Source organism: Microtus pennsylvanicus, chromosome 5, assembly GCF_037038515.1.
Source record: "Microtus pennsylvanicus isolate mMicPen1 chromosome 5, mMicPen1.hap1, whole genome shotgun sequence".
Classification (NCBI taxonomy): domain Eukaryota; kingdom Metazoa; phylum Chordata; class Mammalia; order Rodentia; family Cricetidae; genus Microtus; species Microtus pennsylvanicus.
In genome coordinates, this window is record NC_134583.1 from 60,122,006 (window position 1) to 60,146,379 (window position 24,374).

A 24,374-nucleotide genomic window follows, 5' to 3' on the forward strand; every position below is an offset into this window, starting at 1 on the left:
AGATGACACCCAATTCAGAGGATATACAAATAATAATTGAATCCCTGGCTTTTGAAAATGCTAATTTTCAATGTAAAAGAATAATCAGGCTGTTAAAAGCAAGGTCAGCACCTTTGGAGGAATGCATCAGAAATATAATTCATAATGACGATGATACTTGGATGGGAGAAGTGAATTTCTATCCTTCTCCAGTCCATAGCTGCTTCCCAAATACCTCACAGGAGGCTTATATTAATTATAAGTGTTTGGCTGGTAGCTCAGGTTTATTGCTAACTCTTATGCTCAAATTAACTCATGAGTTTTATGTTTAGCCAGGTGGCTTGGTATCATTTCTCAGTGCAGCATTCTCATCTTGCTTCTTTTGTGGCTGTCTGGCAACTCCTTACTCCACCCTTCCTCTTCTCAGAATTCTCCTATTCTGCTCATCCCACCTATACTTCCTGCCTGGCTACTGTCAAATCAACATTTTATTAAACCAATGCAAGTGATATATCTTGGCAGTATACAAGAGCATTATCCCACAGCATCTCCCCATTTTTGTCTAATAAAAGGAAGGTATTTAACCTTAATACAGTAAAACTATATATAACAAAAAATCCAATCCATTTGCTTTTGATAAAATTAGAGAAAATAATCATCTTTCTTATCTTGTTAAGGTTTAAATCTAATTTACTTTCTATTGTAACTAAGGAAAAGTATAATTATAACTATCTAGTCTTCAACTACATCAAAGAACCCAGAAGGGTAAAATGTTACCTAATGATAGTGACACCAGACTGCCTGGACAGTCACCCAAAGTTCCTTTGCAACATCGGGGCATCCATATGCAGCCTACATTTCTGACAGACTTATCTATGAAGCAGGGTTTTCTGAAGAGCTGTCCTACCTTGTCTGGCAAAGTTTGACAGTCCTTTCTTTGGTGTCCTGCTTGTCCCATTTGGACAGCATACTGTCAGCAGTCAAGGCAAGGGCATTTTCTTGCCCAGTGGATTACTTTTGCCACAAAGTAAACTCTATATGGAGTTTTCTTCAATGCCTATTATCTTCTTTGAAGTAAATTGGTACTGTCAGGAACAGACATGTCTCACTGTTGAGAGAAAAGTCTAAGTTCTTAAAACATTTTAAATGCCATATTCTGTAGGTCTTTGAAGTTTGCCTATTTTTATGGAATATATCTTTGTGTAACTAGAAAACCTAATTAACATGACTATAACTTTGACTATTATAGATGATTATCTATTAATCTGTATTTTTAAATTATACAATACAATTTAATTGAACTGTATAAGTACAATGCTTTGAACAAGAGTAGGAATATACATACAGTATAGGAAAATTAACTTTAAAATCAATAAACTAAAATCTATACCAATGTAAAATATGTAAGATTAGCAATCATTTTTTGATTAAAGTAGATTCAATAATCTACCCTTTATTTCCTATCATAATAATCTACCCTTTCCTCATCATTTCTATATCAACTGAGCATCCCCAAGTCCCATTTTTTTTTTGTTCTCTTTCCTTACTTTGAGATTGGGTTTCTCTGTAGCTTTGGAGCCTGTCTGGGAATTTGCTCTGTAGACCAGACTGGGCTCGAACTCACAGAGATCAATCTGCCTCTATCTCCCAAGTGTTGGGATTAGAGTGTGCCACCATGCCCAGCCTCTTTTTAAAAAAAATTTATTTGTATGTATATAGTGTTCTACCTACATGTATGCCTGCAGGCCAGAAGAGGGCACCAGATCTCATTACAGATGGTGTGAGCCACCATGCGGTTGCTGGGAATTGAACTCAAGATCTTTGGAAGAGCACTTAATGCTTTTAACCTCTGAGCCATCTCTCGAACCCTCCACTTCCTTTTCTTAAGGGGACAGTAACCCCATTATTGGACACAGACTAAACTCATCTAAATTTCATCCCACAAAGGTCCCATGACGCCACGTCATCACATGGATGGTTAAAACTTTAACATGGATCTGGGAGACACAGGCGTTTGTGGGGAAGGGAATGGCTTTCTGAGCAATACCACTGAGTAGGAGGTGAAAAGTGTGGACTTAGGAGAAACTGGAATCCTGAAGCTGAAAGCCTTGGCCATTTGGTCTGCAGTGAAGAAGGGCCAGCCAGGTGCTGGTCTCACAGGTGGCCATTCTGGCAGTTGGATTCTGAGCTGAAAACCATCCCACAGGGAGCTTGTGGCAAGCAGTAGTGGAGAAACCAGCTTTGGTGCTCAGCTGGCTAGACTCATGCTGGGGCAGGAGGCTGTGCTGGGTGACGACAGCCCTGGACGTGACCACTCACGTGCATCCTGAGGGCAGGGGGCATTGCCCTTGGTTGGGGACTCACTGCTTCCCTTCTGCATTTTTTTCTGGTGCTCTCGCCTTTGGCTGGATCTTCTGGCCTCTGTGGTTTACTTGGAGCACATCAACACTGCTCTCCCTGGAGCTACTGTATCTGACCACCTCCCATCTGTGTGAGCAGATGCCTCCCTCCCACACGGGCTCTCCCTCTCCCTGCTATCTCAGCACGAGGAGCCCAAAGGGGACAGATGGCCGCACTTGGTTGAAATGTCATGCTGTTCTTTCTTTTGGCTGACATGTTTTCATGTCACCAGCCCCGAACCCCTTTGCAGTCCATTGATAGCCATTTTCTGGCTCTCTAGGGATGTGCCAATCCCAACTCTACACTCATGTTGTCACACTCAGCCTGTCTTTCTGTCAAGATTCCATCCCCTGGCTACTGGGAAGGCCCTGGAGTGGGCAGCCTTGGTGTTTGGCGTGGCCTTCTGTCTCCACTTCTAGCTTTTTAGCAAATCTCCCTTCTATCTTCCTCACAGCACTTCCTAGGATTCCCACTTGGGGGCGACATACCTCTGTGGATGAATTGTCTGGTTTGTCTGATTCAAACATCTCTCCCTCTCTCCCTTTCTCCTCTCCACCTCCCTCTTCTCCCCTCTCTCTTTCCCTTCTTGGCTTTCATTCTTTCTTTGACCTGTTTTGCAATTGGTATTCGTGCCTTGGTATATGATTTAAACAAATAAATGGGATGGGGAGGAAGAAGCCAAAACTTCGGAACCAGCAGTGTCTGTCCAGCTAGGTCTCCCCGGAGGCTGAGGACCCCAGGATCTGAGACATGATGAAGAATATGATATTTGCAAAGAATCATGGGTATCACTGTGACAACGATGCCCACAGTGTCCCTTAGCTGTGTTCTCCTCTTTCAACCTCTCATCTTTCCACCCAAACAGACCCATTTCCACTCGGCCTTTCTTTAAATCTAGGTTCTGATAAAGGGAACACCACACACACACACACACACACACACACACCACACACACACACACACACACACGTACACACACACACCACACACACACACACACACACACACACACACACACACACACACACACATTTCTGCACCTGAATTATTCGCATGACATGATCTCCATTTTCAGCAACTGGCAGAATTGAAGTCTTCCTTGTGGCTGAATAAAACTCCATTGCGTACCAGCTGTTCATGATGGTTCCAACTTTGTTAGCTGAAATGGTGCACTGTTATTTTTTTCTTTTTCAACGTTCTGGCCAGAACTTCAAATAGGAACCTCAGAAAAACCCTACCAAATACTCAAAGATTATTTGCAATTATACTAGATAGTAATCTTGAAACTTAACCATCATTTTACTTTTACAGGATCCCATAGAAAGAACATCGCCCCAAGACAATTGGAAGTAATTCTAGAAGACAATGTCCTCTCTCCCAACAAAGTTTGTCCTCAGGATTAGGGACATTATTTAGGGGTTGATTATAATTGTTGTAGGGTTGAGGGTTGGAGGAAATTGTGTAAGCTCAGGGATCTCTTTGAAAAAAAAAAGGGAAATTGGATGGGATAATAGTGTAAGCTTACTCACACTAACAATAATAGTGAGTAATAGAGTGAATACTTGTGAGTTATTATTTATAGGCAGTTTACATTGGTATAGATTCTTGTATATTGATACAAACAAATTATATTGAATATGTTCCTATTTTTGTCAACAATGTGTGTATACCTAGGCAAAGTTATTTTGTCAAATTGTATGCATGCATGCTTCTACCTCTGCGTAAGACATTTTGTATATTGATACAAGTTTAGGATATACTTAACATATTACAATATAAATTTCTACCTCTGATCAAGATACTTATACATTGTTTACATTTTGAGGTCATTGTCTTCATTTGTTGAATAGTTGTTTAAAGACTGTTTAATATTCTAATATTAAGTCTTAGTCTTTAAGTTATATAGGTATTAAGAATTATAGGTCAATAGTAATCCATGTTTGTCATACTTGTAGTTAGACTAATCAGGTTCTTTAGATACATAGAGATTGTATTCTGCATAGACAGCTAATCTTCAATCATTCCAAAGAGCTGTAGAATATGATATTTAAATAACTTAGGGTTCTGTTGATGTGAGACAGCTCCTGGCATCACCAATCTATTCCTGAGAGAATGTTGAGCACTGAAGACACTCCACTTGGAGCTTGTTTTCTTCTTGGCAGAACTGGCCTTTGGGCAAGGAACTGCCCATGCATCAACCACTGACAAAATGCAAGATGTATGGACAGGGCAAGCAGGAGACAAGAAAAAAGGTTGTCAAAACTTAAGACAGGGTAAGACAGTTTTGAAAAATGGTCTGTCAGTTACTCTAGGCCTTAGCCAAAGCTTGTTGCTCCAATGTTGCAAATGAGACTTTGGGTGATTGCTCAGGTTGTCTCTGTCATATGTTGCACATTTTGGAAGTTGCTTGATTGCTCTTCCTGCTTACTCAAGTAATATTATTTCCCCTATTGGGTCTTCAATGGGGTTGAAGACTAGATAGTTGTATTTACTTTCCTCTCATGACTTGGTCAAGTTATTTATAATACAAGACTTAAACTCTTTAGGATAGGATAATTATTGAAACATTTATCACATGTTTCTTGCTTGATATCGTTTGTGCTGGTTGTAATTCTAATTTTTATACCTGATATTTGTTCTTATTTCATATAATTTTGTATTAGGCTTAGAACCCTCTTATTTAAACAAAAGGGGGAGGTGCTGTAGGAATTCCTACAGCCAGTAAGTATCCTTTAAGTTACCCGCCCACTTGGGCGTGGCCTCATATGCTATAAATGCGGATGGATGTAAGTGCATGGTCACCCTCTCTTCTGGCTGCCGGATTTGGTTGCTGTTCCCTGTTCAATCAGAAGACTGTGATCTGTGAGTCTACCCCTAAATAAATAACCCTTTATTATATTCAATTATGAGCTAGTGTGGGATTTCTTTTTAGCATCCGTCTTCATACGTACCACATTTTCTTCATCCATTCATCTCTTGACAGGCACCTGAGTCTGAGAAGACCAGAGCATAGCAGGGACCCAAATGTAGGAGGCTAAGAAAGACGTCAGAGGACTTTCTGTGTCCCTTCAGAATGATGGTAAGTGGAAGATTTCCCTTTGCTCAAGGGTGTTGCATCCTAACCTCCAGGGCCTGTGAGTACATTCCATGGCAAGAAGGACTTTGCTGAAGACAATAAATTAAAGGTCTTGGTTCTGGAGAGATGGCTAGAGATTAGAAACACTTCAGTTTCCAGCACCCACATGGTGGTCCACAACTATTTATAACTCTAGTCCCAGAGATCTAGTGCCTTCTTCTGGCCTCTGTGGTCACCAGGCATACATGTGGTCCATGGACATGTATGTAGATAAATTATACATACATAAAATGGAATAAAAGCCTTGAGATTGGGACACTATCCTGGCTTATGTTCATGGACAAATGGGATCTTTACATCGGAAAGATGAGAGGGGAGGTAAAGAGGAGATGTGGTCAGAGTTGGCATCTTCCTGGGAGAAGACTATGGGATTCAGGACATGCAACCTAAAAACATGGTCCCATTTGCATTTGAGAAACAGAAGAAACAGGAAAGTGGTTGTCACTCAGAACAGGTCAAGAAATCTTCATTCTAGAGGTGCAGTCCCTGACTGCCCTCATGTTTGAAAACAGCTGAGAAGATATCATCCAAGAAGAATCTGAAGAGAGAGAGGCCCCACTAACCCCCAGCCCAAAAGACACAAGGTCTCCGTGTCCCTTTGGGTCTTCATTTCTAAGGCTCTTCTGCTGCATAAAACTCACACAGATTTGTACACCCGTCCCCTTGTCAAGCTGGCGTTCATTGTGGGAACTGTGTTCATTACCTTTCCATTGCTGTGGCAAAATGCCTAAGAGCAACGGCTTAAAGGCTGGCGTTAGTCCCAGTTACCTGTCTGTGATGTAATAAAACCATGATCAAAAGCAAAGCATAAAAGGAAGAGTTTATTTGGCTTACGCTAACAGAGCAGGAGGCCATAATGTCAAAAGACTTGGCAGCAGGTGGCCAGAGCAATAAGCTGGGTGATTGCATTTTGTCACACAGGAAGCCCAGAGAGTGGACAGTAGGCAAGGCTATAAGCTCTCAAATCTGCCCCTAGTGACATACTTCATCCAGTGAGGCTTCACATCCTTAAAACCCAATAACCTCCCCAAACAGTGCCACCAACTGGGGACCAAGTGTTCTTATGGTTCCCAAATGGGGAGCATGAGTTACTGGGGACATTTCTCATTTTTTTTTGAATTTTTGAGACAGGGTTTCTCCGTAGCTTTTGGTTCCTGTCCTGGAACTAGCTCTTGTAGACCAGGCTGGCCTTGAACTCACAGAGATCTGCCTGCCTCTGCCTCCTGAGTGCTGGGATTAAAGGCGTGCGCCACCACCGCCCGGCTGACATTTCTCATTTGAACCACTATAGGAATAGAGCCAGTAAACACACTCTCTCCTGTCTCTGTCTCTCTCTCCTTCCCTCGTGTGTGTGTGTGTGTGTATGTGTGTGTGTGTGTGTGTATGTGTGTGTGTGTATGTGTGTGTGTGTATGTGTGTATGTGTGTGTGTGTGTGTGTATGTGTATGTGTGTGTGTGTATGTGTATGTGTGTGTGTGTGTATGTGTGTGTGTGTGTTACACAATAGGAGTAGTACAACAATGGCTGTCTGTATACCATCCAAGAAGCCGGGCGACTTAGAAGTCCCAGCCTGGCTCAGAAGGTCTGGACGTTTTCTGGAGAGTGTTTGGCGAGTCCATGCTGAAAACCCAAAGAGTCTGGCATCTGACCTCATCGAACAATAGCAGAGCCATGCATGCACTCATTCAGAAATAAAGGGGCTCAAGTGTGTGCATGCCCACTGCCTTCTGCCTATGCCACCAGCCTGTTGGAAGGCCTAGCTCACCTTCAGGATGAGCTTTTCTTTCCCAATCACTGCCCCATCTGCCAATCACCTCTGGAAAGCCTAGAGATCTCATAATCAGTCAAGTTGAAAACCAAGACATCACAAGAAAGAAAGATCAACTTTAGTTCATGTTCCAGAAGATTCGATCCACAATCACTTGTCTCTGTGCTCTCGGGCCGTTGGTGAGGCAGGGCATCAATCATGGTGGCAGGAGTAAGAGGAGGAGTAGGCTGCTCACCTCAAGGTAGACAGGAAACAGAGAGAGGGAGGGACTGGGGACCAGGTACAGCCTTCACACACACCTCCCGGGGCCTGCTTCCTCCAGTGGGACTCCATCCTCCACAGTTCACTAAAACTGTCCATCTGAGACCATGAGTGACTAAACCATCCACTAGCCGAGAGCCCTCGTGGCCTCTCGTTTACCCTGATGGGCAGACACTCAGAAGGGTGCTTTACTTAGCTCCTAGGTCTCTCTAGCCAAACAAGTTGACTGTCAAGACAAACTCTTAGATGCCTCAGCCAGGAACCAAACAATCTGTGAGAAAAGATACCCTCCCTCCCGCCACACGCAGGAACATGAATGCGGGAAGCTTCTAGAACTTAAGAAAGAAAAGACATGGGTTCTTCCCCAGAGTTCCCAGAAGGCACCATCTTACAGACATACTTTCTACATACAGTTAAATCTAATTCAGAATTTTTGTTTTCTAGAAGTATAGGATAATAAATACACATTGCTGCCAGGTGGTGGTGGTGCACGCCTTTAATCCCAGCACCGGGGAGGCAGAGGCAGGCGGATCTCTGTGAGTTCGAGGCCAGCCTGGTGTACAAGAGCTAGTTCCAGGACAGGCTTCAAAGCTATCAAGAAACCCTGTCTCAAAAAAACCAAATAAACAAACAAACAAATAAATAAATACACATAGCTTTAAGCCATGATGTTTGCAATCCCTTGTTGGAGCAGCAAGAGCAAAGACAAACAAGCTTCTTCCTTGACAAAGCCCGCTCCTTTGGGACCCTTGACTACTCCCCCAGGCAGGCAGGGCTTCCCAGCAGCTCTCATTCCCCACCCCCAGAAGAAGACAGACATAGGCTTAGCGTGAATGGTCCCGTTGAGGAGGTGTAGAGGTTGGCAGGCATCCAGGCACACTTCAGTTGCATCAACAGTGGTGCTTGGCATGGGGCAAGGGTTTCATGTTAGAAGGAAGCATCACTGGAAAATAGGGTCATGGGCGGATGCGGATCAGTGCAGCCTGGAAAGTGGCACCTCCCGAGGTGGTCACGGAGCTTAGGAGGGTTCCTAGGGTTTCTATGGTAATACCGTGACTCACAACCATCCAGTGTCATCCCTCAAGTGCGGTAGACAGGTACCCATCTCTGTGCTGGGTCCTACTCCCTTCAAAGGCTGCTAGGGAGGAAGGCTTAGGGATGTCTTTTGCCTTAGGGATGCCTTTTTCTTGTGCTCCCTTTCATGTTCCCACAGTCTTCTTCCCTGACCAACTGTGTGGTTCTGTGTCCTCTCACGTCTCTCGCATGTGTGTTGTATGTACTTGTTAGTGGAGGTGCGTGTGTATGTATGTCTGTGGAGGTCAGAGGTCAGGTGTCTTTTCCTCATTTGTTCTCCATTTGTTTTTAGAGACAAGGCCTCTCACGGATCCTGAAGCTCACAGATTTGGCTAGACTAGTTGACCAATGAGCTTCCAGGAACCTCATGTCTCCACCCTGAGAACTGGGTGGCAGGTACAAGATGCTACACCTGGATTTTTGTGTAGATGCTGGGGACCTGAATTTAGGTCTTAATGCTCGCATGGCAGGCGCTTTACCCACCAAGCCATCTCCCCGGCCTTCTCTCCGAGCTGTCCCAATCCAGAGTGACCTCATCTTGCTTTCAGTCACACGCCTCTCAAGGAGGCGTCACCCTGAGCTAGGTGTCTGTGGGTGATTTTTCCAACTTGTGTGAGCATTACAGAGTGTCATTATCATGGCTCACTGGCAATGACATCACTGGTCCTATAGGATCTGGACACATATGGTGTATGGGGTCCCTAGTTGACAGAAATGTCATCATGTGGTACAAGCTGGTTACATCTGCCAAGGCCCCACTTCCAAAAGGTCCACATTTTATGGCAGGCATGGATTTTTTTTTTGCCAAGACCCCACTTCCAAAAAAACTGCATTCTATGGCAGGCATGGATTTTTGGGGGATTCTAACGAGGCCGCCCTTTGTCAACACTCCTGGACGTAGGCAAGAAGTTGTCCTTATTTCATCTTACACTGGAAACTGTGGTTCAGAGACCCTTACTGTAGACCTTGTCTGAGCCATGGAGCCGTCCATCCACCTAACAAGCAAGGGTTGGGTGTGAGGACATGCCCTTTGACCCTAGTGCTCAGGACGCAAAGGTAGGATTGTTGTGAGACCAAGGTCAACCTGGGCTATATGGTGAGACCCTCTTCTCTGAAACAAAACAACTCCTTCAAAACATTTAACAAACAAATGAAGCCAGTGATTGACAGGCGGGATCCCTGTCTAGAAGGTTCGGGACAGTTACAGAGTCTGTGTGACCTCAGGTGGGCAGGACTAAACCGAGAAAGCCAGCTCGGACGGAGGAACGCCGGGGTTACCTTGTGACGGAGGACGGCTGGAAGAGCTGGTGTCCAGTTTAGCTTCGCTTGTGTAGGGCCCTTGGCTACATGCAGCAATAAAAGGATAAATACAACGGACTAAATATAAACTAAATAACAAAATAAAATAAAATAGGGTGTGGCAGGGACACAGCTGAGTTGAGCTTGGGTGTCAATCACAATCCCTGTGGATGGGCAGCTACGGAACAGCGCCTCAGACACAAAACAGACAAGCCAGTTGCGGCTTACAATTTATCTTTTATATCCCATGTTCAGTTTGTGGCTTGCTTCTCCTCTCTTCCAGGCCTTGTTCACTTTTGCCGTTCTTGAAGGGACTACTGAGATTGGCTTGAGATGTGCGTCCGGTCTGAGGAGCGTCCCTGGCGGCGGCCTGTAGTGCAATGGAGTGGCCACAAGGTGGCGGTGTTTCCCGGAGTCGGCTGTCGCCTCATGCAGTGTCCTTGAAAGGTTGGGAACTTGGCCCCCAGGAGCAGAGAGCAGCGTCTTTGTGGATTTGTCTCTGAGCAGGCAGGGTCAGGAGGGTGGAGTCACAGTGAGTTTTCTCTCTCAAAGAGGACCAACAAGTGGCCCGAGGTAATGAAGCTGGGTGATGCCTAGTCTCCCTGTTCCCTTTGCTACCTCTCTGGTGGAGTCACTGGTGAAGTGCTGAGGGCGGGATGTGAGAGTAGCCTGGAGCTCTGGACCCCTCTGTGTGTGGTTCCTGAGATGCAGGAAGCAATTCCCTCCAGGCAACCCAGTGGCAGCTAAATGAGCATGTTACTTGAGGGCCAAAGAGAAAACACCTACATGCCCCGAGGACCGATTGATTCTATGGCATCTGCATATGCATTTGACAGTGTTACAGGTGATTCTGGTTATAGCACTTCTATAGTGTACTTGTTCTTCATGGTCTTTTTCTCCTTCCACACCAGTGGCTTCTGAAAATATGAATGTGCTGTACGGTAATATGAATCTTCCTGATCTGATAGAGTGGGCAGGCATTGAAGCTGTAAGACAGGTTATGACAGATGAAAAAATTGGGAAAATTTGGGGAAAATGCAAAAAAAAGTACCTGTTTTTTACCTGATTATAAAACTTGGCAAAATAATTATACTGAGACAGAAAAGAACTTGGTTGTGATGAATAAAGTTTCTGAGGAACCTAGGGCTTTAGGGCTAACTGCCTTATAAATCAAAATTGGAATTGTGAGGAATAACAATGGGAAAGGTATGACAATGGAGTAAAACCCACTGAACTACGCTCCTGTAAGCTGCGGGTAGTTAGCCTCTGAGGTGAAAGCCTTGGAAGTTGTTTTATGATTAACTCAGCTAAGAATTAAGAATATAGTGGTTGGCATGGGGCTTGGGAACTGGGGAAATGTCATAATGAATGTTCTGATATCAAAGAATCTTTATACTTCTTCTGAACTGCTTTGCCCAGGTAATGATTAACTTGTGGTAAGAAAACAGAATCCTTTTCCTTGTGTAAAATTTACAATAAAAGACTGAGGTTCAAAGCTCAGGGCAGAAGAAAGTAGAAGAAGAAGAAGAAGAAGAAGAAGAAGAAGAAGAAGAAGAAGAAGAAGAAGAAGAAGAGGAAGAGGAAGAGGAAGAGGAAGAGGAAGAGGAAGAGGAAGAAGAAGAAGAAGAAGAAGAAGAAGAAGAAGAAGAAGAAGAAGAGAGAAGGAGAAGAAAAGAGGACGAGAAGGAGAAGGAGGAGGAGGAGGAGAAGAAGGGGAATGGGAAGAGGAAGAAGAAAAAGAAGAAGAGAAGGAGAAGAGAAGGAGAAGAGAAGAAGAAGAAGAAGAAGAAGAAAGGAGGACGAGGAGGAGAAAGAGGAGGAGGAGGAGAAGGAGAAGGAGGAGGAGAAGGGGAAGAGGAAGAGGAAGAGGAAGATGAAGAAGAAGAAGTCGCTCTGCAACTGAGAGCCTGTCAGAATCCTGCGTTCGTGTGCTCATTTTGCCTTCCAGACACCCCAGATTCGAGACCCACTTCTCTGCTGAGGCTGGTCCCCGGCCCCAGAGTCTAAGGACAGTTTGAGAAATGGCTTCCTGAGGATGGTCTGGCTGGGTTGGAGCCTCAACCTCAATGTTCTCACCTATGAAATGGAAGCCCCCTCTTGGCTTTCGGAGGTCAGCAGAAGTGCTGGACTCTTTCCAAATCATCAGCTCAGTGAGGCCACCTCATGTTTCCACTTCATCTTGGCTCCAGCTCCGGAAGTTTAATGCCTGGAACTGAAGGCAGGGCAGCACCTTGGACGTGAAATGGAGTTTGGGCCTTGCCGGTCCACAGAGTCAAAATCCACAGTAGGCTCTGCTTTTGAGAGCCTTGAGCTTAAATCCCTCATTTATTCATTTTTAAAAACCAAGACTTAATTCACTAGCTCTGAAATTGACAACCTGGAGGACCAGGAGATGGCTTGGTGGGGAAAGTACCTGTGACACAAGCTTTCAGATCTGAGGTCAGAACCCCAGCACCCACGAAATAACTGGGATTAGTGGTGATGTTGGTGACCCCAATGCCGAAGGCCTGGATAGAGGTAGGCAGGTCCAGGTTTAGTATGTGCACCCAGGTCCCCATGTGTACACACACACACACACACACACACACACACACTCTCTCTCTCTCTCTCTCTCTCTCTCTCTCTCTCTCTCTCACTCACACAGAGGTGAGAGGTCAGGAGGAAGGGGTCAGTGCATCCATAAAGTTGTACAACCCAATCCTGGAACATTTTCATTGTCTGCACGGAAACCCCGTATGCGTAAACAGCCGCTTCCCATTTTCCTCTGTCCTCCAGCCCCTGGCAGTCAGCTCTGCCCTCCGTCTCATGGGAGTCACCTTTTGGGGCTGTTTCATCTGAATCCCGTCACAGCACAGTTGCTGCGATTGGCTTTGTTTTCAGGCACACCCATTAGCTGTCACGGTCTGTTGTCACTTGGATGGCTGCGTGCTGTCTCACTGTATGGCCTGTGACATCCTGCTTAACCGTTTGATGATGGACATGGATTTCCCATGTGTTGGACTGTTGTCATTACCACTGTAGGGGACACCCTTGCACACGTCTGAGTGTAGTTATATATTCGGGTTTCTTGTGCAATTGTGGGCAGAAGTCACCTGTGTTCTCTCTGAGAAACTGACAGTAATCCCACGGCTTCAGCCCTGTCTTTGTTGGGGGAGAGTGGCCTCAGGCCTCCGAGCCTCAGTTTCCTCTTTGGCAAATCAAGAATCATCATGATGTCCACTTTGTTGGGCTCTTACAGCAGGAACAAGGTCATGGAGGCTAACCCCTCTGCGACATCCCTGGCGCCGCGCCAAGCCCTTAATAAATGTCCGTTCTTACTCATATTTACCTACATGCTTACTTATTTATGAGAAGAATGCAGCCCAAAATACACACACAGTGCTCTCTGGGAGGAGCAACAATAAAAATAGGCTCAGGAGATCGATGGGGATGTAAGTAGCAGCTCCTGGCGTCCAGGCGTGGACGGTCAGTGTCCACACAGTAAGCGATTCTTCACAGGCCATGCTGATTCACCCCGAGTCTGAGGGGTAGGGAGGGGCTGAGAGACTCAGCTGGTTCCTGGGGGTGTTGGTTAGGGTGCCGCTCTTCCACCAGGGCACATGTCTGGCCTGCGGGTTGGTATGGGAGCATTCGCGGCCACATTTGGGTACCATCCCTCCCTCAGCAGCCTGAAGAGCACCGCCCAGCACCGGAAAGCTGGCCAGCTTGCGGGAGCTGCTCAGTTCCAGCCTGACTTACTGTTCTGCAACCAAAGAGGGTGGTGTCTTCAGTAATATGATCAGCCCATCTTGTTCTGGCGGTAACCCATTATTTTTCACCTTAACAAAATGTTAATAGAAAAACCAAAAGTTGGCTGGAAAGATGGCTCAGCTGTTAAGAGCACTTGCTGCTCTAGTAGACAACCAGAGTTTGGTTCCCAGCACCCACAGCTACCTATAACTCCAGTTCTAGAGGATCTGATGTCCTCTTCTAGCCTCAGTGGGTATTTGCACGTGAGTGCTCACACACATACACATGGACGCAAAATAAAATAAATCTAAAGTCAATTAAAAGTGAGCTAAAACAGAAACTAAGTGCTGGGGTTATAATACCACTCTATTTATGTGGTACTAGGGACCAAACCCAGGGCTTTGAGCTTGCCAGGAAGATGCTGTCCAGCTGGGCTACATCTTCAGCCATACAAGGCTATTTTCATCTGTATGTATTCTACAAAGCAGTGGGCCTGTATGTGTGTACACATTGTGTGTGTGTGTGTGTGTGTGTATGTGTGTACATGTTGTTGTGTGTGTATGCCGAAGGTCAAAGTTGGGTATATTTTTCAATTGTTCAATGAAAATTTTTTCTTTAATTTTTCCACTTATTTAAAGGGTCTTCTACATCTATTTTTATTTACTATATGTGGAGGTCAGAAGTCAGAGGACAACTTGAAAGAGTTTCTTTTTCCTGCTTTCAACAGTCATGTCTTGGGGATTGAGCTCAGGTCACCTTTCTTGACGAGAGTACCTTTATCTGCTGCTGTCCTCACCAGAGCTCCATTGGGATCTTTTAGAAAGGCCCTTTCGCTGAACCATAAGCTCACTGATTTATCTCGCCTTTCTGGTCACAAGCCTCTTGTATTTGCCTCCCCAGTGCTGGGTTAAGGTACACTCAAGTTATGGTGTCAAGACTGCCTGCATTTATTTTTATGTAAGTGCTGGGGATCTGAACTCAACACTTTGTGTTTTTGAAGCTATTTCCCCAGAGTCCTGATTTCAGTGTAAAGTGGGCTTTTCCGGAATTTGTGCTGTTTTAGGCAATGCTGTGGTGTGGTGAATGTTGGTGTTCTAAAGCTTCTTCTTCTTCTTCTTCTTCTTCTTCTTCTTCTTCTTCTTCTTCTTCTTCTTCTTCTTCTTCTTCTTCTTCTTCTTCTTCTTCTTCCTATTCTTCTTTTTGATTTTTTTTCAAGACAAGGTCTCTCTATGTATCCCTGGCTATCCTGGAACACACTCTGTACTTCAGGCTGTCCTCACACTCACAGAGATCTCCCTGTCTCTGTCTCCCGAGAGTTGGGATTAAAGGCGTGCGCCACCACCACCCGACAAACCTTCTTATGCCGGCACAGTGGTATCAGTTAAATGCGTTCGCAGGAGTGAGACAGCGGCTGAGGTATTAACAGGGTACATACGGTTCTCACAGACACTGCCCAAGTTCCCACGTGGGGTCAGTGACATGTCTCCTCACAAACTGCTCACTGCGACCTTATCCGCACACTGGTAAAGTTTTGGTCAGAGTTTTTCCTCATAAACTGAGTGGTATGTTTTGTAAACCTCATCTTCATTTCCATTCCTTTCTTCGCTGACTCTGTCCACTTATGCCCAGTTTCTTTCGGTCTGAACTACTGCTCCTTTCATTCTGTTTGGACAAACACTTTATAAACAAGAGGGTCAGCTCTTTGTCTCGGATTTCCAGACATACGATCTTTGCCAGTTTGATGGCTGAACAACACTGTCACCTTGGGTCCTCATCCTTGGGTGGTGTTGAACATCTTGGGTCTGAATCCCCTTAGGAAGGGGCTGGGAGATGACCGTGGGTGATAGCATTTGGTATGCAATGAAGAACCTTTTAATCCCCAGCACCTACATAAAATACAGGTATAACCACACGTGCCTATAAGCACAGCTTTGTTGGCTAGAGAGGGCAGATCCTGGGTGCTTGATGTCAGGGCAGATGGGCTGAAACAGCAAGCTTCATGGATCCCATTCAGTGACAGGCTCTGTTGCCATGGCAGTAAAGCAAAAAGTGAAAGAGGAGGACACCCATCTTCCTCATGTGACTTCAGCACGCGGCACATGGGCACCCACACTTGTTCACTCTTTTTTAAAAAATATTTATTTATTTATTATGTATACAATATTCTGTCTGTGTGTATGTTTGCAGGCCAGAAGAGGGCACCAGACATCATTACAGATGGTTGTGAGCCACCATGTGGTTGCTGGGAATTGAACTCAGGACCTTTGGAAGAGCAGGCAATGCTCTTAACCACTGAGCCATCTCTCCAGCACACTTGTTCACTCTTGTGTCACACACAGACACATTCACACACACCTGAGTTCGTTGTGGATTCTGTTGCTGTAGCTATGGCTCCATGTAGCTGTTCCACAGCTATGGTTCCATGTCTTCAGGTCCAACCAACAGTGCATGGCATGGGTCTTTTTTTCTCGTTGCCACCTAACAATACAGTGTGACAACTATAGTGACTGCACAGTAGTAGGTGGCTGTGGAACCATTTTGTACACTGTAAATATGTATTACTCTCATCGGCCAATAAAGAGCTGACTGGCCTACGGCTGGGCTGGAGAGAGTGGGCAGTCAGACTAGGAGAATTCTGGGAAGAAGAAGGTGGAGTTAGTCAGAAGAGTGGCTGAGGGATGCAGAGAGAAGCAAGAAGAACTTGCGTGTTAAAAGAAGGTACAGCCTTGTGATAGAGGGTAGATAAGAAATACTAGTTAATTTAAAAATGTAAGAGTTAGCTAGTAATAGGCCTGAGCTATCAGCTGAGCATTTATAATTAATATTAAGTCTCTGAGTGGTTATTTGGGAGCGGCTGCCAGGACACAGCGAAACTCCACCTACATTAGGTAACAGAAGTCATCTAGAGAGGATTGGGGGAAGCGATGGCTACTTGCACACACTGTGAGGTATTTGAACAGTTTGGTGACCTCAGGGCTTAGGTATGTATGGTCTGTACTTTCCTTTTCTGAACCCTCTATTTGCAAGCCATTTTTTAAAATTGATTTTTATTGAGCTCTACATTTTTCTCTCTCCCCTCCCTGCCTCTTCCCTCCTCCTCAACCCTCTCCCAAAGTCCCCATGCTTGCAATTTACTCAGGAGATCTTGTCTTTTTCTACTTCCCATGTAGATTAGATCTATGTATGTCTCTCTTAGAGTCCTCATTGTTGTCTAGGTTCTCTGGGATTGTGATTTGTAGGCTGGTTTTCTTTGCTTTATGTTTAAAAACCACTTATGAGTGAGTACATGTGATAATTGTCTTTCCACATCTTCATTACCTCACTCAAAATGACATTTTTAGCTTCATCCATTTGCCTTGCAAACCATTTTTTAACTGGGGGCCTCACTAGGGCACCTGGTGAAGCACAGGAATTTACCAATACAGGACCCCACCCTGACGATTTTACTGTGGATGGCAGAAGCCTTTGGAGAGCACAATGAGGAGGCTGTGCAGGGAAGAATGAATAGCAGGGCCCTGAGGGCTTTGCAGATGGGCTGATAGGCTCATATTTGATGGCCACGGCAGCCCCTTGGCACTCCGATGGGCACCGGGTTTCCAGGCTGAGGCGCAGGGAGCACTGCCGTATGCTGGGCTCCAGGGAGCACAGAGAGGAAGGAGAGGCTCAGAGGAACAACCCACCAGGAAACTCTTTTAAGGGAAAAGTCCCCTTACTCCTCCACGACCCAGGGAACAAAGTCCGGGTAGATGACTTGGTGTGTGTACATGTGTGAGTGTACACGCTCACACGGCCATGTGGAGACGGAGGTTGACAACAGCTGTCATCCTAAACAACTCTCCACTTGAGCGAGACAGAGATCTCACTGAACCCGGAACTCACCCGTGGGCTAGACTGGCTGGCCCCTGGGTTCTTCCTGCGTCTGCTTCCCCAGAACCACTATCACAGTACACGCAGGTCAGAGACGAGAGCTGTGAGCCAGGCTCGGAATCCTTGCACTAGGGAGGCTGAAGCAGGAGGATTGTAAATTTGAGGTCCTTCTGGGCTCTACAGCAGGTCTGTGCCTCCAAACCAGAGACCCTCAACCCCATAAGTGAACTCAAATACCCTGGAAGAGCGGTGAGCTCGCGGTTGTGAGTGGCTGTGGCCCAGACGGCTGTGGACAGTGTAAGTCAGCCAGCTGATTAATTTCCGTGGAAAACACAACATTTATTAAATATTACACCAGTTAGGGACCACGCTGGATACAAGTCACAGCTGTAACGTGAGCTGGGAAAACATCATAAAGAATTAGCCAGGCAAAGGGATGAAATGTTAAGAGACAAAGAAAGTTTGACTGAGACAGGAGCAGATTGGAGAAACAACAGCTACAGGCCCAGGGGACCCACGTGTGACAGCTAGCCAACCAACACCTGGTAGGGAGTTTCAGGTGGCACCTATTCAGCGGCTGTGAAAAGAGGTAAGGCAAACTCTGAAATATTACAAATGGGGGGGGGGGAGGTTCAGCAGGTCCCCCTGTGCGCCATTATTCAAAAGAACTGAGAGTGAAGCAGTATTTGTACCCCTGAGCTCAGCACTGCTTTGAGAGCCAGTGGGGGGAGGTGACCCAAGTGTCTAGGTAAACAAATTACGGCATCACGTATAGAAGAATAGCAAAAGTGAAGAAATTCTGACACACGCCATAACAGTGTTACACGAAGTGGGATAAGCTGCATGCCAAGGACAGTTGCTTATATAAGATCCCTAGAGAAGTCAGGTTTGTACAAAAAAAGGTAGAATGGTATTTTCCAGGTCTGGGGAACAGGTAAATGGGGAGTTATTTACTGGACATAAGGCTTCAGTTTGGGAGAGGGAATAAATTCTAGCGTTGGGTGACAGTGATGGGCCCCATAAAGATGTGGACTGAACATCTTTACAGTTGAAAATCGCTAATTCGGTAAGTTTCATGTGACGCAGATGGATATGTGAAGAGAACGAAGAAGCTGGGCCTGGTGGTGCAGAAAGCTGAGGCAGGAGGATTGCAAGGTCAAAGACCACTTGGTTTTCAGAGTGAGTTCAAGGTTAGCGTCAGCAACTTTGTGAGACTGTTTCAAAATAAGAGGGAAAGGAGGCCTGAAGAGACTGCTCACTTGGGAAAGTCCTCAGCCTGCAAGCCTGTGGACCTGAGTTCAAATCTCAGTACCTACACGGTACACTGGGTGTACCGGCCCAGGCCTATGGTCCTAGTGCTGGGGAAACAGACACAGGAAATCCTGTTCAATGAGAGACCAGTTCAATGAGAGACCTCTAAAAATAAAGAGGAGACTGACAGAAGGAGCCACCACATGGCTTCCACAAGCACGCTCACACACGTGTGTGCACTCCCAAACGCACACATGTGAGCATATACTCACTCATGCAACCCACAACAAATATGAAGGAAAAGTCTGTAGCTCAGGGCTACAGCAAGAGCGAGTCTCTTGGTTGAGTCTGCAGTGCTGTGGGGACCTCTCAGCACCCAGGTCTGCAGCCCAGCTGGAGAGCAGAAAACAACCCCCACGAAGCCTTTCTCTGGGGCTGGTGACTTCCCCGGAGGAGCCCCTGGGGTCTGCCATGTCTGGGGGGTGAGAAGCTAGCCCTGGAAGAGGGGAGCGCAGTCACTGCCCTTGCAACATCCATCCAGTGCCCTCTTCAGGAATCTCCACGCATCTCATTATTTGAAAAGGAGATCTACAGAGCTAGTTCCAGGACAGGCTCCAAAACCACAGAGAAACCCTGTCTCGAAAAACCAAAAAAAAAAAAAAAAAAAAAAAAAGAAAAGGAGATCTCAACAGGGTGCAGCTCCAGCACACGGCCGGCAGGGGGCAGAATGAGATTCCAGACTGCTCTTCGCCCCGAGAGCAGCACTGCACTGAATGGCTGAGGAAAAAAAGTTGGCATTATTGAAATCCAGGTACTGTTGTTAGCCTCAGCTGGCCATTTAAGTTCAAGCGAATTCAAATTGCATAACCCTGGAAATTCTGAGCTCAGGAGGATGAGATGGCTCAGCGCCACTAATCCTGATCACTAATCACTTGCCACCAATCCTGACAACCTGAGTTAGATCCCGGGGAAACGGAAAGAGAGAACTGACCCCTGCAAGCTGCAAGCTGTCCTCCGACTTTCACACCCATGTGTACAAGCACAAAGGAACAAACAGATGTATAAACAATCTCAGCTCTGCCTAATGGTGCAGGCCTATAACCCCAGCTGCTTGGGAGACTGAGCGAGGCAGGAGGATTTCAAGTTCATATCAGTTCAAGGGTAGCCTGGGCTACTTCTCAAGATGAAAAGTCAAATGAGGGCTGGGGCTGTCGCTGAGCGGTAGAGCGCTCACCCAACACTCGAGAGGGCCTGGGTTCAACCCCCAGTACTGGAAACTCTGCTTCTCACTAGTGCATACCACCTTACAAGTGCCCAGTAGGTGCACACGGCTAAGGCGTTGGCAGTGAAGACCCGGAACACAGACTTCTAGAAACTTCTGTGGGGAGAGATCTAAGCTCATTGGGCACCTGGGAGATTATGAGTTGGTGACCCTGGAGAGGGATGCAGGCCCTTGGGGGGAGCTAAATTTCAGTGTCACTGGGCATCCATTATATAATATGTTAGTTATAATATATTAGTAATAATATGTTAGTTATAAGGTCTGCCTAAATGCACACACACATTTATACAGCATATCACAGGTTAATCTTTAACTCCCCATGGAGCCCAGGCTGATCTGGAACTCACAATCCCTCTTCCCAACTTTCTGCTGGGATCCCAGACCTGAGCTGCCACAGCAGGGTGGCTTTTAAGCTGAGGTATCCTCTGGTTGAGGTTTTGGAAGGATTGCTCTGGGTGCTGAGTGGAGAAACGAGAAGCAGGAGGAAGGGACTGGGGAGGCTTCTGGGAGGTTCCTGCGGAGATGCAGGTGGTCTGTGCCCGGCTGTGGCATCAAGGCTGGCCTGGTGCCACAGCTGGAGATGGTTGGATGGTAAAATGAACAGAAGCCACTGGTGAGAAACAGAGGATACGGAGGGATGGTGGGGCTGTCAAAACGGCCTCGGCGACCTCTGCCCAATACAACTGATCTGGAAGCAAACTTCATTGCAGACCAAAGGAGAGGTTTTAGCTTTCCCTCTTATTCTGGATTCTTCTGGGAAAGAATGAAAGACATACACAGCCAAGCCTTAATTCTTGAGCAGTTAACAGAATTATTGTGTGTGTGGGGGGGTGCTGGCCACCTGTATCATTATTTGAAGCTCCTCACACAATTTTAACATAAATTCAAGATTAAGAATCACCTTCCTTCCTTTCTTCCTTTCTTTCTTTCTTTCTTTCTTTCTTTCTTTCTTTCTTTCTTTCTTTCTTTCTTTCTTTCTTTGGTTTTTTGAGACAGGGTTTCTCTGTAGCTTTGGAGTCTGCCCTGGAACTCACGCTGTAGATCAGGCTGGCCTTGAACTCACAGAGATCCGTCTGCCTCTGTCTCCTGAGTCCTGGGATTAAAGATGTGCACCACCACCTGACTAAGAACCGCTTAGCTAAATGCCCCACGGAAGCATGAACTGTGTTCAGACACAATCCCTGGGCCCAAGGTTGAGTCATTTGGTGGCTCAGTTCAGGATCTGTCATGAGGATAACACTTAGTTCTTCAAGCTAGGAGCCAAATGATGTGGTCACAGAGAGGGTACTGAAGTAATGAAGGGACTTAAGGTTTCATGGACAAAGCATTCCAACTTCCGTGGAGACTGGCTGGGCCATTGGAAAACCTAGCGCAGCCTCCATCTTGGCTGCTGGCAGAGAGTCTTTAGCAGGTTCACAGCTTTGGCATCACCGTAGGACATCATCGTGGCCAAGAGGAGAGGGACAGGCAAGGGTGGGAGATAGTGCTTCTGTCTCTAGCATTGCTTTCATTTGTAGGAAGAATTGTCGCAGAGTCCCACTCTGCCTGCTGGCTGAAACAACCATTTGTGTATAGACTTCTGGGTTCAGCGATTGGCCTGCAGGTGGTTAAAACAGTACCAACCACAGTTTCCCATATGACTGTGCATTCTGATTTGGCAAGAGATGGTTCTTCATGTGTTCGTTAAGAACTGCTGCATAGCAAATTTTCTCATAATACAGAGGCTCAAATAACACTACTAATTTGTTATCTGTCTCAGTTTCTACAGGTCTGATTTTTTTCAATAGCCCTGGCGGCTCTCCTGGAACTTGTTTTGTTGACCAGGCTGACCTCGAACTCAGAGAGATCTGCCTGCTTCTGCTTCTGCTGGAATTAAAGGTGTGCACCACCACACCCAGCTTGCAGGTCTGATCTTTTAAACAGGGCATGTTGGGATGGACTATTCCTGCTCTATGGCATTCAGCTCCTTGGCTGAAGAACTAGAAAGCTGGGGATAGGATGATCTACTGATGGGTTTTCGATGCAAGCTGAACCGTGAGTGCCTCTATCAAATGACAGCTGAGCCTCTGCCCAGAGCCTGATCGCCCTCACCTGCTAGGGAAACCAACTATCCCTGGCTAACCTTGGGCTGAGTTTACAAGCTGTTTTAGGCCCAGGCCAAGTTTCCAGGACTCTCTTGCAAGGTGACATTCTCAGGCCTCCTGAAGCTAACCTGTGTGTGTGCGTGCGTGCCTGCTTGCATGCCTGCGTGCGTGCTGTGCGTGCTGGGACAACTGCAGCCAAACCCAGCCCCAACACAGAAATGGAAACACAAACTCTCAGCTTTCTTGTAAGTTTCAAGGCCATGGAGGATGTGGAGGGTGGGGGCGGAACCCGTTTGTGACACCAGTCAGGTCGTTAGTGACCTTGACTTGGTCCCACGTGATGCTTTTAAGTGCACAGATTCTGCTCAGGGAGGATGGAGTGGGCAGTTTGGTTTGAGGCCGGAGCAGGACATGAGTGAGGTTTTATAGATCCACATCTCTGGATGCTGTGAGCTCATCCTTGGGCTGAGGAGGCTGCTGTGGTGGGGCAGAAGGGTGAGCGAAGCCAGACCCCAGCAGCCCGAGGCACATCTTGTTGTCTGAGTTTGTTTGTGACTCAAAAGCATTGGCATGCGGTCAAGGAGGGTTTGTGGCTTCTTCCTCTGGAATGTTCTCTCTCAGTGCCACATTTTCAATCATTTGTTCAAGGTCAGTGTCTGTATAGTATAATTCATTACGTAAACTGGGACGCACAGTGATTGCTATCGGAACAGCAGGTGCACACAGAGCGTTTGCTGGGCAGCAAGAGCTAGGCCATAGTGGAAAGATGCTAGAAGAAGGTGAGTGACAGCTGGCGGGCCGGCTCAGCTAGGAAAGCCCTGCTCTGTAAGCAGGAGGGGCTGAGTTCAGATCCCCAGCTCCATGGAAAAGGGTGGGCATGGCTGTGCGAGCTCTTGTAACTCCAGCGCAGAGAACGGTAGATCCTGGGAACTCCCTGGCCCCATCCCGTCTCACTGAAACAGTGAGCTATGGGTTCAGCAAGAGACTCTGTCTCAAAACAATATGGTGGCGGGTAATAGAGCAGAGTACCCGATGTTCTCCTCTGGCCTGGACAGGAGCATGGACTGACTCTCTCTCTCTCTCTCTCTCTCTCTCTCTCTCTCTCTCTCTCTCTCTCACTTGCCCGCGCGCGCGCGCACACACACACCATATACATACAAATAAATGAAGCATAATTGAGGTGGAGCACAACTGATGAAGACGTCTGATGCTGACCTCTGACCTACATTTGCACACACTGTGCACACACACGTACACATATACCCATAACAAGAAGGTGTATGAACATTAGAAACTTGGAGAGATGGAGGATTCTGCCCTCTACTGGCTGTTGACCCAAACTCTAAACTCTGGTGGCAGGACCTGGCCTCCTCCTTTCTTTGAGCTAAAATGAAGGCAATGCAGGCCCGTGTTCCTTGGGTTAGAGCCAAGACAGAACCCATGTTCATGCCTTTGTTAGTTTCTAGAGACTGTGGACTCCTTGGCTTGTGCCCTCTCCCTATATAGCCAGTAGTAATTCTTCTGACTTTGTATCAGCCTGAACTCAGTTCCCTGCTTCCATCTTTCACATATTGGAGTGTTGTGGGTGGACCGCATCCTCCGCGCAGGTGATCTGGGATAACCAGCTATGTTAGCCTGGCCTGTACATATGCTTCTTTATTTAGGATAGACTAGCATTCTGATAAGCTAACCCATAGTAAATTGAAAATATAGTAAGCTACAGATGTGTATTAATATATCCGAGTTACTGAATATCATAGTTCAGAGTAGCTTATCGTAAACATGGTCCAACACATTGGCCTACAGTTGAGCAATGTCATCTAACATAAAGCTTATATAATAGAGGGACTGTCTTGTGCCATTTATTGCATACTTTACTTGAACCCAAAAGCTGTGTGGACATGATTTCATGCCATCATTGAACTGCTATAGCCTGGGCACTGTCTGTATTATCTGTACGATAGTTAAAGGGGAGCCTTCCCCACCCACTGTTTTCACTGTTGAGTGGTCAAGCTTCTTGCAGAGATGGGTGGAGGGGTTGGAGGAGAGAACCGAAATGTGTGAGGGCTTAGTTGAGCCTGTCAGACAGCTCCGTCATCTTGCGATGATGACCTCACATTCTGCCTGGAGGTCCTCAGGGATGCTTTCGTTTATAGGAAGATTGGTGCCTGACTCACAGTGGCTTCAACAACCTAAAGAATTTACCTACTTAATTCTGGAGGTAGGCAGCTCTTCATCTTAGCT

General features: G+C 46.3%; 1 long non-coding RNA gene across 1 annotated transcript in view; it reads left to right on the top strand.

The window, feature by feature from the left end:
• The window catches only part of LOC142849617 (uncharacterized), a 94,158-nt gene that overhangs the window by 15,832 nt on the left and 53,952 nt on the right, over window positions 1–24,374 (top strand). The window contains exon 3 of the long non-coding RNA XR_012910598.1: window positions 5,363–5,458. This is a non-coding gene — a long non-coding RNA (uncharacterized LOC142849617). The remainder of the gene's footprint in view (window positions 1–5,362; window positions 5,459–24,374) is intronic.